General features: G+C 46.9%; 1 long non-coding RNA gene across 1 annotated transcript in view; it reads left to right on the top strand.

Annotated features, from left to right (window-relative positions):
- Positions 1 to 10,001: 10,001 nt before the first annotated feature.
- The window catches only part of LOC147725559 (uncharacterized), a 70,253-nt gene continuing 63,067 nt past the window's right edge, over positions 10,002 to 17,187 (top strand). Inside the window, exon 1 of the long non-coding RNA XR_015309788.1 lies at positions 10,002 to 10,088. This is a non-coding gene — a long non-coding RNA (uncharacterized LOC147725559). The remainder of the gene's footprint in view (positions 10,089 to 17,187) is intronic.

A 17,187-nucleotide genomic window follows, 5' to 3' on the forward strand; every position in this document is an offset into this window, starting at 1 on the left:
CATTTTGGCGAATCGATGTCCATGAGGGTCCGGACCCCCTCTTCCGGGGCCCCCACCTACGCTCCCTGCACAGGGCCACCATGAGCCTAGAGCCGGCCCTGGGCCGGTACAGAAGTTCATCAGCAAAAGGTCTGGTCCAACGCCCCTCTCTGTAGTCTTTTGGCTTCTTTAACATGTGGTTTGCCAAACACTAAAGCAGTCTTTGCCAGACCTGAAAAAGTGATAGCCAGGGGCTTCTTTGTGAGGTTCCGATGGCGCCCAGGGCTTAGCAATATCTACAAGGTCATGTAAAGCCACCCGAGTGGCTTTTAAAGGCCTTGTAGGAATGGAGTAAGGCAAAGGGGCGCTCCATAGGTGTTACTGTGGGTGTTCCCCCGCAACACCCATAGGCTTTGATGCTGCCCTAGCTTTACAATATCTCGTGAACTTGGGGCATCGCCAAAACCTTGCTGTATTCAGCAGCACACATTGAATGAAGAAAATGCCTCCAATGACTGCTTTTGTGCAGGAGGTCTCCCTTCCTACGCAAACAAAATCCTGCTAAAAAAACAGTGGCCACTAAAGCGGAGAAGCATCGCCCCACAGCTTTCAGCAGGGGAAATAAAGGAAAAATAAAAAGGAAATAACTCATTATTATTATTATCATTTGATTTTGCTCTCAGAGCAGGGGGAGGAGTGGCGGGCACTCTGTATAGTGCGCATGAATGTTTGGCATGTTCTCCACGCAGGCTGCATTACAGTCTGGGTGTAGAACATGCCCATCTTCCCATTCCCTGGCTGAGTGCCGAACCACAGCGCTTAGGCCAATCACAACGCTGCATTGCAGTATTGTGATTGGCTTAGGGGAGCCTGGATGCTTCCTGTTCCAGCCGGAGCGGAGAGACGACGAGGGACAACAAGGAGAGACGCGATGAGGAAGTCATTTTTTTTTTCTTTAACTCTTCCCCCCACTCCTCCTCTGCCCTTCGCCCTCTGTCTTGCCACCCCTGATCTGTGCAAGATGTCACTGCCAACTGCACAGACACACTCTTGCACCATGGTGGAAGGGCGCCTGTATTGGCACACGGCTGCTTATTATGCGCCAGATGAAAGGACTGAAATGGACCATATCTTGTAAACAAAGTGCATTCCTGCCCTTTCGAAATGGCGTCGGGCAGTGCTGCAAAATGTAAATATGCACCCTAGTTCTGAAGGTGGACCCATGTTCTGCTTTGCAGCGCCTTAACTGGGCTATCGCTTCGGGTGTGCAAGATACGCATGCTAGGTCCTACCCTTTCATCATCAAATGCAACAGGGAGGGCATCAATTAAATTAATTAGCCGTAGTATCTTCGAGTTAATGGTCAAACATACTGCTAGCATTGTATATTTGTAGATAAATGCCTTGACCCGTGGCTTCACCCTGATTATATAACCACTTGCTATTACCTTTGATTACTTGACAGTTTGTTTTTAGGTCAGGTTAGGACAGACTTAAAAGAAAGAGCAACCCTGGCAAAAATGTTCAAACCATTTCTCGTCCCTTATTCATCACTCTCTCTCTCTCTCTCTCTCACCCTCTATTCTCTCTTATTTCTCTCTTTGTTCTGAAGCCCCTCTCCCTCCAGTGCCTGCTGTAATTACCTAGGATAGCAGAAGAAAGCAACAGAGGTGCCAGCAGTGGCCCCTGTCCCAAAAAATAACTAAGCATGGGCGAATTTTGCGAATTTGCGATCCGCGAATTTGCGAATTCGCAATCCGCAAAATTCGCTAATTTGTGCGAATTTGCAGATTTTTTTATTTTTGCGTGTTTGCGGGGCGCTTGGTGTGTTCGCGGGGCAATTTATGTGTTCGCGGGTTTTTTTTGTGCGAGACCGCGATGTGCCCTCTGGTTCATCACTGCCACCCTCTCGTTTTTTGTGCCCTTCTGCCCTCTGCCCCACTCGTTTTTGTGCCATTCTGCCCCCTGCCCCACTCGTTGTTGTGCCCTTCAGCCCTCTGCCCCACTCGTTGTTGTGTCCTTCTTCCCTCTGCCCCACTCGTTGCTGTGCCCTTCTGACCTCTGCCCCACTCTGTGACCTTCTGCCCTCTGCCCCACTCCTGTTTTATTTTAGAATGGCGCCAGCAAGCTGCCAGCGCCATTCTAAAATAGTTACTAAGTTAGCTTCATCAGGAAGCACTAATAGATAAAATAAAGCAGGTGCTCGAGCACCTGCCTTTTATCTATTAGTGCTTCCTGTTGAAGCTAACTTAGTAACTATTTTACAATGATGCTGGCAGCTTGCCGGCACCGTTCTAAAATAGTTACAATCTTGAAGCTTGAACTTTTGCCCCCCGGATCCGTTCCGCTCGCGTATTCGTGGATTTTTGGCAAATTCGCGGGAATTCGCGGATCGAGAATTTGCCGAAAATCTGCAAAATCCGCGAGCGGAACGGATTTTGCGCCCATGCTTAAAAATAACATCCAAAGGTTTCAACCCACAGGGAAATGCCAGGTGCAAAAACGGTCCGTTCAGACCTCAATGGTGTTAGCCAAGACTTTTTGAAATTATTGAAATTATTTGTTTAACGTGGAGGTATGGAGCAGCGGCCAGAGCGACTGACTCTGGAGTGCGGGGCTCACGGTTTGCTCCCCAGCGCCAGCAGCAGCTCAGCATCATTTGACTCTGGGCAATAGCTCACTTAATCTCCCCTACGGCCCCCAGCGCCTTGAAACCCTTAAGGGGGTATGATATGTTTGCGTTTTACAAATAGAAATGATTATTTAATTTCAGCCAGCCCTCTTCAGCAGTTGGTCTGTGGTGACATTCACATTTGTTCACCATCCACTACAGCATAGATCATGGGACCACGCCCATTGGCCAACTTTACTGTGATTGACAACACTCAAAGTAGCTACAGTAAGTGCCTGCCTGGGGCTGTAATGGAAATGCGTATTTTGGAGCTCAAAATGTTTTTGCCAGTGTCTTAATTGTTAATAGCTTAATGATAGCTCAGCAGTTTCCCAACAATCAAGTTGTGCAAAACCATGGGGAAAAAAAGCAAGGATCGGCAAAGACAAGGCTCGCCAGCCCTATTGGCTTTCCCGGTGCTTGTTTTTCTTTGCTTTCTTCGCATTCCTGTTTTGAAAGCTCTGCTGTACTGTCGAGATCATATATTTTTAATTTCAATGCTAGTTTATTTGCTTCTCGATGTATTTTTTTCTCTTCCAGGGAATGTAAAGGAGACCCAGGGTCTGAATTTGCATTTAAGGTCGAATCTGCCAGATTCAGAGTGGATTTGCCTAAAAAGGCTTTACAACAGAGCCATGTGCCATGTTGCTGTTACTAGTCCAAACCGAGCGAGGCTGGTGGGCACCAGGCAGCGCTGGAAACATTATCTATTTACATTCAAGATATGGAAATTATTGTGTTTATTTGAATATAATATTTAGTATTTTAATCACGTAGACGTGTGTCCCATGATTTCTTCGCGTGGACGTCGGCCAGTTTGTGTTTGCTTTTAGCGTGCTGTCTGAATGGTAATGCAGGCTTAAGGTTTTGCGGCCTTTTGTGCTAGTTGGAGTATTTGATGAGACTGTAGAGGGTAAGGGAAGATGCGACAGACTCAATAACGGGGTCCATGGAGATACTCACCTCTGTGGATATGGAGCTGTTGTGCAGATTGTTCTGAGTGGGTGATGGGATACTGCTTCAGGGATGTTGATCTGCCAGCTGGGCTGGGCACACGGGGGCATCCTGAGAGGACGTATAGAAGAGTCAGGGATGCCACGGACTCGGCAGGGAAGGTCTGATTCTTTTAGTAAATTGTTTACATGAATCGGCTATAGTTTGTAACCTGTACTTGATGCTGGTGCTTAATTTGTGCCGGTGGTTGCAGGTGGGGGGCACAAGTAATCATTTGGGGGGCCATATTAGTGATGACAATGTCAGAAATAGGTGAAGTTCAGTTGCATGTGTGCGGTAGGTATGTGGCTTTACAGCTGAAACTGGCATGTGAATTCACAATGTATTATTTTTTCATGGTCCTCTGTTCTGTTTGCATTGGCAAAGCCAAGATGTCCGGCTCTCCTAAAGTCTGTGCCCGCTGGCCACAGGCCCTCAAGCATCATTCATACATGTATCCCACATGCTGTGCTGTCATGTGTGCTAGCTTTGTGAACATTGACCTCTTTGTGTGGTTCATGTGTGCATTCTTTCTGTGCTTTTGGACCATTGCTGTGTGTGCATGTGTGACTGTCAGCGTTGTGTGTGTATTCTCTGTGCACGCACGCCTGCCTGCAGTTTTGTCAGTCTGTGCATAGGCAATGCTTGTTTGTTCCTGGTGACCGGTTGGGGAGGGAGTGGAGAGAGGGGGGAGTTCTTCAGTAACAAGTACAACGGTTATGGAACAACAACTGCTGCCTGTGTGGCTTGGCAAAGTACGAAAGATGTTCTGACACTGATAATGTCATAAACCTAATTTTCTTATCTGTGCTAGAACAGTCTGTCCGAGAAACGAGACCACAGGGCTTTTAGGGCGTAGGTTTTACAAGCAGGTAGTTAGCAGACAGGATCAGTGGCTGCGCATAAGTGCCTTTAACTATCAAGTAGATTTCTGCCGTGTCTCTGGTTGGTTACCTGAGAGGGTGCATGGCAGTGTTAGCTCGGCTGCATCTGGTGTGGTGGAGAGGTACACCTCATCTGCTCGCCATGTTTGCTCAGTGATCAGAAAACATACACACGCTCTTGTCTCAGGAAACAGTCCAGGGCCACTGGAATTCAGGGGCAGCTGTATCAAAACATTTTTTGTCGCAAACGCTGCGATTCGGTAAAAAGCAGCGTTTGCAACAAAAAAATCGGTAAATGCAATGTATCATCTAAAACGCATCGCAATATTAAGGAATCGCAAATTTTGCGATTCCTTAAATGCTATGTAAGAAGCAATTACGTTTTGCGAATTTACTCTAAGAAATCGCAAATTACCACCAACTTGTAGTTGGTGGTAATTTGCGAATTCTTTTACAAATGCACTTTTTGGCATTTGTGAAGGTGCCATGTGGCGCTCATACATGCCCTTAGGGCAGGTATGTGCGCCATATGTGCACACATGTAAATTTCAGGGGTGCAGCAGGGTGTCCTTAAGACACCCTTGCACCCTTGAAATTATTCTCAATTTGCGATTAGCAAATTGCGAATCGCAAATTGAGAATAAATTCACATTCATTCCCATGGGCCTCCTGGCCCCTAGAAATGAATGGGAAAATATTCCTTAATTGCGAATCGCAATTTGCTAATCGCAATTAAGGAATTTTAAGAAATCGCTAAAAAATAAGATTTTTCACATACATACCATTTTACAATTCTCAAATAGCGATTCTCAAAAAATCGCTATTTGAGAATCGCAAATAGGTATTTTGATACATCTGCCCCTATGTGATTGTGCGGCCACGGCGATTTTCGTTATAGATTTGCGTTGTTTGCCACATAATCAATATTCTGCCGGATAATCTGCAGATTATTACAAAAAAATGTTTTGTTTCTACCTCCATGGATTCAAAAGTTACTAAAAATGCAGCGACGTGTTGTCGCACAGTGGAAGGCATTTTGCAAAGCTGGACTGGTCACCTTTCAGTTGCTTATTGCTATATTTGGGTATTAAACTGGCACTAATCAGGTGCAACCAATGCCCGTCCAGTGTTCCCTAGTAAGAAAATAGGATAAAATAATGTAATAATACTGTTACAAAATGTGCCTCATGAATCTACATAATTTGGCTTTTCTTGCCACATATTTTACTCAACCCTGCCTCATAATTTGGCACACTCCTGTCACATGATTCCAGTGTGCTGCTCAATATGGCAGTCTGCTGCTGCATAGGTCAGTATGTCAATGAGCTGCTCAAAATGTCAGTGTGCTGCTCAGTATGTCAGTGTGCTGCTCAACATGCCAGAGTACTGCTCAATATGTTAGAGTACTGCTCAATATGTCAGTGTGCTGCTGTATATGTCAGTGAGCAGCTCACTATGTCATTATGCTGATGTATATGTCAGTGTGTCAGTGTGCTGCTCAATATGGTAGACTGCTGCTGTATATGTCAGTATGTCAGTGAGCTGCTCAATATGTCAGTGTGCTGCTCAGTATGTCAGTGTGCTGCTCAACATGCCAGAGTACTGCTCAATATGTAAGAGTACTGCTCAATATGTCAGTGTGCTGCTTAGTATGTCAGTGTGCTGCTCAATATGGCAGTCTGCTGCTGCATATGTCAGTATGTCAGTGAGCAGCTCACTATGTCATTATGCTGATGTATATGTCAGTGTGTCAGTGTGCTGCTCAATATGGTAGACTGCTGCTGTATATGTCAGTATGTCAGTGAGCTGCTCAATATGTCAGTGTGCTGCTCAGTATGTCAGTGTGCTGCTCAACATGCCAGAGTACTGCTCAATATGTAAGAGTACTGCTCACTATGCCAGTGTGCTGCTCAATATGGCAGTCTGCTGCTGCATATGTCAGTATGTCAGTGAGCTGCTCAAAATGTCAGTGTGCTGCTCAGTATGTCAGTGGGCTGCTCAACATGCCAGAGTACTGCTCAATATGTAAGAGTACTGCTCACTATGTCAGTGTGCTGCTCAATATGGCAGTCTGCTGCTGCATATGTCAGTATGTCAGTGAGCTGCTCAAAATGTCAGTGTGCTGCTCAGTATGTCAGTGGGCTGCTCAACATGCCAGAGTACTGCTCAATATGTAAGAGTACTGCTCATTATGTCAGTGTGCTGCTCAATATTTCTGAGTGCTGTTTAATAAGTCAGAGTGCTGATCAATATGTCAGAGTGCTGCTCAAAATGTCAGGGGACTGCTCAATATGTAAGAGTACTGCTCAATATGTAAGAGTACTGCTCAATATGTAAGTGTGCTGCTCAGTATGTAAGTGTCCTGCTCAATATGTCAGAGTGCTGCTCAATATGTCAGTGTGCTGCTCAACGTGTCAGAGTGCTGCTCAATATGTCAGTGCTGCTCAATGTGTCAGTGTGCTGCTCAATGTGTCAGTGTGCTGCTCAATATGTCAGTGTGCTCCTCAATATGTCAGTGTGCTGATCAACATGTCAGAGTGCTGCTCAATATGTCAGTGCTGCTCAATATGTCAGAGTGCTCCTCAATTTGTCAGTGTGCTCCTCAATATGTCAGTGTGCTCCTCAATATGTCAGTGTGCTCCTCAATATGTCAGCGTGCTGCTCTGTCAGTGTCAGTGTGCTCCTCAATATGTCAGTGTGCTGCTCAATATGTCAGTGTGCTCCTCAATATGTCAGAGTGCTGCTCAATATGTCAGTGCTGCTCAACATGTCAGAGTGCTGCTCAATATGTCAGTGCTGCTCAATATGTCAGAGTGCTCCTCAATATGTCAGTGTGCTGCTCAATATGTCAGTGTGCTCCTCAATATGTCAGTGTGCTCCTCAATATGTCAGTGTGCTGCTCTGTCAGTGTCAGTGTGCTCCTCAATATGTCAGTGTGCTGCTCAATTTGTCAGTGTGCTCCTCAATATGTCAGTGTGCTGCTCAATATGTCAGTGTGCTCCTCAATATGTCAGTGTGCTGCTCAATTTGTCAGTGTGCTCCTCAATATGTCAGTGTGCTCCTCAATATGTCAGTGTGCTCCTCAACATGTCAGAGTGCTGCTCAATATGTCAGTGCTGCTCAATATGTCAGAGTGCTGCTCAATATGTCAGTGTGCTCCTCAATATGTCAGTGTGCTCCTCAATATGTCAGTGTGCTGCTCAACATGTCAGAGTGCTCCTCAATATGTCAGTGTGCTGCTCAATTTGTCAGTGTGCTCCTCAATATGTCAGTGTGCTGCTCAATATGTCAGTGTGCTGTTCAACATGTCAGAGTGCTCCTCAATATGTCAGTGTGCTGCTCAATATGTCAGTGTGCTCTTCAATATGTCAGTGTGCTCCTCAATTTGTCAGTGTGCTCCTCAATATGTCAGTGTGCTGATCAACATGTCAGTGTGCTGCTCAACATGTCAGAGTGCTCCTCAATATATCAGTGTGCTGCTCAATATGTCAGTGTGCTCCTCAATATGTCAGTGTGCTCCTCAATATGTCAGTGTGCTCCTCAACATGTCAGTGTGCTCCTCAATATGTCAGTGTGCTGCTCAATTTGTCAGTGTGCTGCTCAATTTGTCAGTGTGCTCCTCAGTATGTCAGTGTGCTGCTCAATATGTCAGTGTGCTGCTCAATATGTCAGTGTGCTGCTCAACATGTCAGAGTGCTCCTCAATATGTCAGTGTGCTGCTCAATTTGTCAGTGTGCTCCTCAATATGTCAGTGTGCTCCTCAATATGTCAGTGTGCTCCTCAATATGTCCGAGTGCTCCTCAATATGTCAGTGTGCTGCTCAATTTGTCAGTGTGCTCCTCAATATGTCAGTGTGCTGCACAATATGTCAGTGTGCTCCTCAACATGTCAGAGTGCTGCTCAATATGTCAGTGCTGCTCAACATGTCAGAGTGCTGCTCAATATGTCAGTGCTGCTCAATATGTCAGAGTGCTGCTCAATATGTCAGTGTGCTCCTCAATATGTCAGTGTGCTGCTCAATTTGTCAGTGTGCTCCTCAATACGTCAGTGTGCTGCTCAATTTGTCAGTGTGCTCCTCAATATGTCAGTGTGCTGCTCAACATGTCAGAGTGCTGCTCAATATGTCAGTGTGCTCCTCAATATGTCAGTGTGCTGCTCAATTTGTCAGTGTGCTCCTCAATATGTCAGTGTGCTCCTCAATATGTCAGTGTGCTCCTCAATATGTCTGTGTGCTGCTCAACATGTCAGAGTGCTGCTCAATATGTCAGTGTGCTCCTCAATATGTCAGTGTGCTCCTCAATATGTCATTGCTGCTCAATATGTCAGAGTGCTGCTCAATGTGTCAGTGTGCTCCTCAATATGTCAGAGTGCTGCTCAATGTGTCAGTGTGCTGCTCAACATGTCGGTGTGCTGCTCAATATGTCAGTGTGCTCCTCAATATGTCAGTGTGCTCCTCAATATGTCATTGCTGCTCAATATGTCAGAGTGCTGCTCAATGTGTCAGTGTGCTCCTCAATATGTCAGAGTGCTGCTCAATGTGTCAGTGTGCTGCTCAACACGTCAGAGTGCTGCTCAATATGTCAGTGTGCTCCTCAATATGTCAGAGTGCTGCTCAATATGTCAGAGTGCTGCTCAATGTGTCAGAGTGCTGTTCAATGTGTCAGTGTGCTGCTCAATGTGTCAGTGTGCTCCTCAATATGTTAGTGTGCTGCTCAACATGTCGGTGTGCTGCTCAATGTGTCAAGATTATGGCTTAATATTCCAAGATGCTCCCCAGGACACCGGGGCACATCTCAGTATGGCAAGACACTGCCATAAGGAACCGTCAAAGAGGTTTAAATAGTAAAAATATATAAGGCAATGTGACTCTATTTAGGCAGCCAAGATCTGGAACGACATCGCTGTATCCCTCAGGACTGCTTGTACCCTGCTCCAATTTAGGAAAGATTTGTAGACACCCACTTTAAATAACACAACATCACAATAAATCCGACCTTAACACTCACACAGGAGCATAGCAAGGATGTCATGGGTCCTGACTGATGTTGCAGGTTGTAAAATACAACAATTCACAGGATTTGATGGGCTCCTCAGGGTTCTGGGTACCGGTGCCACTGCACCTACTGAACCAACGATAGCTATGCCCCAGCTCTCAACTCTGCTTCCCTTCCTTTGACTCTATAGGGCGGAAGGTGGGGGCTACAGTTATCACAACCCACTGATTTTATTTTTAAATAGGCTTTTATTTTTTTCAGTTAATCCAACTTAGGTCTCTCACGCTCTGACATTAGTATTGCATTGTTGAATTCTTCTGGTCTAGAAGAAGAGTAGTGAAGGTCTCTTGTACACCCTGTACTCTTCCTGGCCTTGCTTTGGTTGTAAAGAGATAAATCAATAATTGACAAGAACTTTTACCGGGGGCGGTATCAGGCTGGCGTGGAACCATCCTGTTGCTATCTTTTATGACTCATGACAGTGGCGCCTCTTTATCAGTAAAAAGGTGAGGGGAGAGACAACATCTGCTGAACTCTTCTGTTTCAGTTCCAGGTTGTGACATTCAGGTATGTTCACAGGGTGTATTCTGTCGTATGAGTAAGAAATAATACTACTACAACATTCTATTTGAAATTTTTAGGGTGGCATATATACATCATTTTGATCATCTGATAGAGATTTGTGCAGCAATGTTGCAATATCGGCCCCCAGTAACAAGAGCAGCAGTGCTTCACGCTTGACCCTCCCTCCCCACCCGGTGTGGGGGCTGGTCCCACAAAATTGCCAGGGCTGCTTTAGGTTCCCAGTCCAGCCCTGCCCCTCCCTCCACATGGGTATTACTTTGTCCCTTACATTTCTCTCTGCTTAGTGTTGTTCCTTCCACTCCACCCTCCTGTCTACACCCTCACTGCTCTCAGCCATTTGCCCATCCCCAGAGATTTTCCTCAGAAAAACCCTTAGTTGCATGAATTTCAATCTAGAATAATGTGAAATGTTTTGTTGGTAGTCAAAAAACTCACTGCCATTCTCTACGGTTGAGGACTCTCCCAATGCCAATTTCCAGATTGTCTCCTAGCGATACTAGGAATACCCCTGTGAGCTGTGTAGCTGCCCTGTTGAGCCATGTAAGTAAAAAAGCAGAGGTATAGACAGAAAAATTCACTAAGTTGGTGGGTGTAGTTTTTATGCTGGCCAATTCCTGTTCTTTTTATGAGTAATGTTTTCTTAAGGTTAAAGTGATTTTAATTTGTATCTCGAGTTTTATGTATATGGTGTCGATGGACAAGGGGGCGTGGCTTGGATGCCGATCGGGATGGCGGCGTGAGCTTGCAGCTCCACGCCTGATCCCGCTACTTCTCCTGAAAACCACACCATAGGCGCTCCCTGAGGGGCGGTTTCCCCGTACGAAGTATTGGAGAAGCATTGGAGAGCAGCTGGGGGCCAGCAGGAGACCGAACATAGAGCTGAGACCCGATTCCGGAGGCCGGAGGTGCTGAGCCGAGAGTGGAGAAAATGGCGGCGCAAGGGAGCGGCAGAGATTGCTCGCGGGGCGAGGCGGATCAGAACTGAACCGGATAGCAAACATTAGCCAACGGGGTGCGAGGAGCGGGGGCCCAACTGAACGGGACCTCAGAGAGGACCGGCGACGCACGAGGCAGCCAAGATGGACACGGTCGAGTAGATGCGACCGCGCTAGCCCGGGATGGCGGGGCTCATGCTCCCCCGGAAGTAACGGGGCAGGAGCAGAGGCTGAACCAGCGACTGGAGCACATATTGGAAGCAATAACGGCGACTAAGGAGTCTTTGCACCAGGACATAGCACAGGTCGCCACGGGGCTGGGTCTCTTGATGGCGGACCACGCTAAGCTCTCGGACAGAGTAAAAGAAAATGAACAACTACTTCAGGAGCTGAAACCGACGGTAGTGACCGCGGAACACAAATTGACTGGGGAGTGGGGTTTGGGGTGTTTTTTCGGTAGTTCTGATAGGGGGATGCAACTGCAATGATGTGGGCAACAACTGGTTGCCATTGAAACGATACGGAGAGGACTACTATGGGGATGTTACCTAATTTGAAATTCCTAACATGGAATGTCCGGGGACTTCGAACAATGGTGAGACGCCACAAGGTACATGCTTATCTGGTGAGGCGTGACGTCCAGATTGCAATGTTACAAGAAACTCATCTAACTAAGCAAGAATGTACTGCACTGCAGAAGAGATGGCGTGGTCAGGTGTTTGGCACCACGTATTCGGCGTTTGCTATAGGGGTGCTGATATGGATAAGGGCGGGGATACCGTTCCAGGCTACGAACCAGCTGGTGGATCCTGGTGGATCCTGAGGGCAGATATGTAGTGGTGGAGGGGAGGTAATATGGTAGGGATGTGGTTTTATGTAGTGTATACACCCCTAATGTCGATCAGGCCCATTTTTTCGATGATCTGACAAGTTCACTGGCCTATTTTCTGGCGGGCCCCATCATCCTAGGAGGTGACTTCAACTCAATCACTAATGTGACACTTGATAGGTCGCACCCACCGTTGGCCGACTCCCCAGTGCGTAGGTTGGCCACACATAGGAAGGAATGGCAAGAGAGTTGGGGATTGATAGATGTGTGGAGGGAGCAGCACCCTGACACTAGGGACTATTCCTTTTTTTCAGCCCTACATGCGTTACACGTCAGAATAGACTCTGTCCTGTGTAGTGGCCCCCTGGCTGCCGTGGTAACTCACACGGAATACCTGACTAGGACTATCTCGGATCACAATCCCTTGTTAGTGTTAGTGCAGTGGCAGCTGGCGAGATCAGCGGTTCCAACATGGCGGCTGTGGCCTGACACATTGGAGGATCTGGTGTTTAGTGACACGGTCCAACAGGGCATTAAACGCTATTTTGAGGAGAATGAGGGTTCAGCTACCGCGAGATCGATAGAATGGGATGCGATGAAGATGGTGGTGAGAGGCGTATGCATGGGCAGGTTCTCGAATGCAAGGACATCAGTTTTGACTGCTGTAGCGAAAGCAGAGGATGCATTGAGGGAATTGGAACAGCGTAGGCCTGAGCGATCGGATTTGCAAGAGCAGTTACTTGAGGCTAAGGAAGTAGTGGCGACTGAAACGGAACGGCTGCGGTGCTATGATTATAAGCAATACACCATCAAAGTACATGCAGAGAGAGATAAAGTGGGTACGCTCCTTGCTAGGCTCGCCAACCCAGACACTAGAGGTTGCCCAGTCATGAGCATAAGAACAGAGTCAGGGGAAATAGCCTACTCGCAGGCGGCGGTGCTGGCGCGCTTCCAGTCTTACTACACGAAGTTGTATGCATGCCAACTGGGGGTGGAGATCTCTGAAATAAGTGAATACTTGGACTCTGTCCCACTGCCAGTGCTGGATGACGAGAAAGCGAAGGACCTGGGAGGGCCTGTAACGCTATCGGAGATTAGAGTGGCCATTAAACAGAAGGCAAGAAATAAAACACCTGGGGTGGATGGCCTGCCGATTGAATTCTACCTGAAATTTATTGATATTTTAGTGCCCAGACTATTGGTGGTGTACTTTGAAGTTAGAATGCTGGGGTACTTGCCCAAATCGATGAGGGAGGCGCTAGTGGTGCCACTACTGAAACCAGGCAGAGAGGCATCCGATGTGACGTCTTATCGGCCTTTGTCTATGCTAACCGTGGACTATAAGATCTTGAGCCGTATTCTAGCCACCAGACTGCTACCACACATGACCAGACTAGTGCATGGGGACCAGGCAAGGTTTATTCCTACTAGGAACACGTCAATGAACATACGCCGACTGATCCGGATATTAGACAGTGCTGGGGACACAGATCAAGAACCTGCAGTTTTATCGGTTGATATTGAGAAAGCTTTTGATAGCCTTGAGTGGACATACCTGGACGAGGTGTTGGTGAAGTTTGGTATAGGAGAGGGGTTTGGGAGATGGACAAGAGGGTATATAACTGTTACCACGCAACTTTTAGCACGAAATACTTTTACAACGAAACTATTACCACGCAGGACCCTTTACCACGAATACCTTTACAACGCATTACACTACAACGCAGATACTATTACAACGCATACCGTTACAGCTGAGCCAGAAACGACCATGGCCTGCCAGTATGTGGTGATGGCCACAGGTACTTTTAAAGCGGTGACCTGCCTCCATAATAGGATGTTAAATGAGGGACTGGAACCACTACTGGCGCTAAAGGCGAAATGGGAGGACAGTATAGGTTAGCCCATCCCGGACACAGTGTGGGGCCATATTTTGAAGCGGACATGGAAGGGGACCAGGAATGCGTGTTTCCAGCAGGTAAACTTTTTTGTCCTACACAGGGCCTACCTGACCCCGGAAAGGATTAAACGGTACTTTCGGGTACACGACGCAATGTGCCCGAGGTGCCTGGCGCCTGAGGTTGACCTGGATCACTTGCTGTGGGGCTGTCCGAACTTAGGGTCGTATTGGCAGGAAGTGGGGGAAATCCTGAACGTGGTTACTGACATGGAGGTGGACTTTGACATGGCGGCGTGCTTACTGCTTTGGTTCCCTCACACAAAGAACACAAAAATCACAAGCAAATTCATTGATCTAGGGCTCATGCTGGCTCAAAGAGAGATTACCTGGCATTGGAAGTCCAAGGAGGGTCCGTCCGTGAGGAGATGGATGAATGAGCTGCTGACATGGTCCGGGTGTGAAAGTGTGCTCAGAATGAGACAGGCTGCCAGGACTGACAGTGATAAAAGCTTGGAGATGGCGAGAGCATGGGAGATGATAGTTCAAGTGTTGCGTGACTACATGGTATAAGATGAAGAGTAGATACATTGAACACTTAGGGCTCCATGAGGCTTGGAAGAACAAAGGCAATACCCGACTTGTAGCGTGCTCCATTATCAATATAGAATGACTATGCCCACATCAGCAGCAGTTGGGGGGGGGAGGAAGGGATTGTTTAGGAAGGGTTGTTAGGCACCGAGGCAATGTTATGGAAGATACCCGTAGTTGAACCTAGGGCTGGGTACACAGCAGTGGGTCCCCGAGAGGGGTTAAGCAGGTTGCCCGGGGCAACAATAGAAATACCCTGGACCGACACCATAGACATCCACTGACAGGAATGAGCAGGACCAGGGTTACAACTCCGATGTCACCCACATAGGACGCCGGAGCATGCCGGCTGGTGTAGAGGGGGGGTGGGAGTTCAGGGGGGGTAAAATGCAGATACCAAATGATGTTATTAACCAGACACCCCTATGGGGTGACCACTATGACACCTTTGCTGTGCATACGACTTGCTGCGCCGCCCGGCCTCCGGGTTGTGGGCTAATTGGCTGTGTACGGATTCACTATTACTTTATTTATGCTTTGTGATAGCATAAGTGTACTGGTTGACCTATTTTGTGAACTGGTTTCTAATTCTGCAATAAAAACAAATAAAAAATAAAAATGGTGTTGATGGACAAGTTTCAAGAGTGTATGCGCCAGACAGCAGGCTGGCTCAGGCAGAACTCTCTACAATTTAACGGGGGGAAAACAGAGGTGCTGTTTTGTCCTTCCTCTATGGTGCACCAATCGTTAATGCCAGACTTTAAGCTCACTCCAGAGGACGACCCCTTGATTCCGGCCAAAACTGTGCGTAACCTGGGAGTACAATTGGAGGGTAATCTCCAGATGGAATCCCAGATTAACAAAACGATCAACGTTTGCTTCGCGTTGTTGCGAATGCTACGGCAGATCCATCCGCTCCTGCCCAAGGACATGCGTTCCCTGGTGGTACAAAGCGTAATTCTCAGTAGACTGGACTACTGTAATGCTATGTGCTTGGGAGCACCACTGTACATCATACAAAGATTACAGAGAGTCCAGTCTATGGCAGCTAAACTGGCTCTGAATAGGCGACGGAGGACCTCTATGACTGCTGCCTTGAGAGATCTACATTGGCTGCCTATCAAAGAGAGGATCAGTTTCAAGTCCCTATGCATCGTGTACAAAGTGGCACAGGGCATGGGCCCTATTCCTTTACGGGAAAGAGTTTCTTGGTATAATCCGGAAAGACAGCTCCACTCTTCCAATGTAAACCTGGTAAAGACCATCAGTTTTAAGAGAGCCTGGATGGGCGGTAGAGCCTTTGGCGTGGTGGTGGCTCAACTCTGGAATGATCTTCCCCAGTCTATTAGACAGTCCCACACGCTAATCGACTTTAGAAAGCTGGTGAAAACCTGGCTATTCCCGAGGGGCGATATTTAGCTCCCCCACTGTAAAGACGGGTCGGTTCAACTGTAATACCTTCTGAAGTTCTAAGCGCAGGTTATCCGTAGGGTGACAGTTTTTATGTGCGCTATACAAATGCTTGAAACATACATACATACGTATGTGATTGTTAGATAGTATGGAATGATGTATGTATGGCACCTTATCAAAGGTTGGGTGAACTAATCTAGGAGTTGGAATTCTCTGCAAACTGTTTTATTCTTCTTTTTTATTGTATTATGTTAATTTATTCTTTTTTGGGCTTGTGCCTAAATAAATATTTATTGAGTAAAAAATCCACCCATTAACCATTGTGTGAATGGCGTCTATCAATGTATTTGTAAATGTAAATGTAAATGTAAATGTACAAGAATTTATATAGCGCAAATCACCGAGCGGTTTCTAAGCGCTTGCTTATGGAACCCGTCCTGGTACTCCCCTGTGAGATAACCACGCCAGGGTATCCGCAAGGTGAAAGCCAGGCATCCCGCCGCGAGGGGCCGTTGTTTGTTGCTGACTCTTCATCTCCGACCCCCAAATGGATGCCTAAAGCAATGATTAGATTCTTATAAGTCTTACGCTGTCCTTTCGGCAGGCCATTCTCTTCTGCCGGCCCCTGGAACGTGCTTCGCGTTCTGTCCCTGAATAAACCCCCTGTGGTACAGATAGATACATGTATTTCCCGTGGTTGTAAATCTTTAGTATTAAACCTCTCTGTGTGACCTGGAATTCCAAGGAACTGTGTCACTCTGCCACCTTGGTCTATTAAGTGGTCATCTCTTTCCCAGCGTTTCCAAGCTAACAGTACCAGGCCGTGCATCCCCTTGGAGACCATAGTTAAAGCAGACTGCTTAAGTGACACTTGTCCTGCCCAGTCTCTTCCTTTTAAATCCGAGCCAATTAGAGGGAAGACCACTGCAATTATGCTTCACTTTATTACCCTTCAAAATCAGAGGTCCTGTAATGAATGTGCCGTTTATGTGGTTGAATGGCCTGATTATGACCGTTGCCCATCACCATCTATGTATATTTTGATCTAATATAGTGATGTGTAGGCCTGCATAGTATGAATAAGCTACAAAGCAGGGCTCGATTATGCCTTTTCTGTTTCTGACTTTATCTTGCTTAATGGCAGTGCTTGCCTATTGGCTTTGGCATACTCTTATGCCGTCTTGGATACTAATTTTGCTCATTTACGGGAATAGTGGCTATGCTTGAGCGACTCCATTTTCTAAGCTGTAGCCATCTTCTGAGCCTTTCTAGGTGAGAAGCCATGTTATGCTTTTCGCTTGTTTTCTGCACTTTTTACACTGGTAGAAACTGGTTCTTGTCTGAGGAATGTACTTGCTCTGCTCCGAAGTCATAACAGACTCCTGGCCAGCTGAAGCTGTGGCCTTGGTATGGAGT

The sequence above is a fragment of the Lissotriton vulgaris genome, chromosome 3_2 (assembly GCF_964263255.1).
Source record: "Lissotriton vulgaris chromosome 3_2, aLisVul1.2, whole genome shotgun sequence".
NCBI classification, from domain to species: domain Eukaryota; kingdom Metazoa; phylum Chordata; class Amphibia; order Caudata; family Salamandridae; genus Lissotriton; species Lissotriton vulgaris.